Source organism: Egretta garzetta, unplaced genomic scaffold, assembly GCF_000687185.1.
Source record: "Egretta garzetta isolate BGI_Z169 unplaced genomic scaffold, ASM68718v1 scaffold23, whole genome shotgun sequence".
NCBI lineage: Eukaryota > Metazoa > Chordata > Aves > Pelecaniformes > Ardeidae > Egretta > Egretta garzetta.
The window spans coordinates 3952932-3953961 of NW_009259237.1; positions in this window are offsets into that span (position 1 = coordinate 3952932).

Genomic DNA, 1030 nt, shown 5'->3' on the forward strand with positions numbered 1-1030 from the left:
ACGGTGCTACCTGGCAGGCGTGAGCCACGAGCAAAGATGGAGCCTGGCCCACAACCCAAGGTTATCGGGGAAGGATCGTCCTCACAAATAGACCTGATTACAGGCCCGGAGAACCTGCAAAGCACAGAGATTGCTTTAGCAATTTAACAGGCATCTAAGACATATTTACAGCCAACTTATAGACGTTATTCTTCAAATGACTCCTGCAGAAGGGCAGCCACACTGACTTGCTCTGAAACAGTCTTAGAACTTTCTCATCAGGTTAGAACGGGGACTGAGTGAATTAGTCAAACTACAGGGGTGCAAGAGCCAGAAAAAATGCAGCTAAATCTCCATCTTATGAAGTGTCTGTAATTATCACATTCTCTGCAAAACCTACGCTGCATACAAATAAGAGCCTACTGCTGCAGGTGAGATCAGTTCAGGGCTGAAGACAAGCTGACTCTCGTGGCACCCAAGCACTAAGCAGGTAACAGACAGAAAACAGCAATAAATAATAGAACTTACTAATTTTATTAAAATGTAAGAATTCACTTTTCCTTGTTCTTCTCAATTTGGGAAACAGAAAGAGGATTCATTCAAAAGAAAATTGCCAACCTATTCACATTACTAATGCAAAATGAACCAAGCCTCTATAGAGCAACTGCTTTTTTTTCCCGATTCAGTGGAAAAAAATTCTTTGGGCACAGCACGCGTAAAGGCTGAAGGAAACTACACAAACGTCAGCGTTTTAAAAAATCCTTAGGAAAGATTGCTCACGGCTGAGCTCCGGTCCCGCCTTACCCCAGGGTCTCGACTGCCCGAGGCCCACAGCAGAAGACACCAAGGGAAGATCAGGCCTCAATTACGTGCTGCAATCGTCTATAATGATGCAAAAATTAAGCTACGATACGCATATGCACACACCGCTCATGTGAATCATAGAATCATAGAATGTTTAGGGTTGGAAGGGACCACTAGTGGTCACCTAGTCCAACCTCCCTGCAGTGAGCAGGGACACTGCTAACTAGATCAGGTTGCTCAGAGCCCC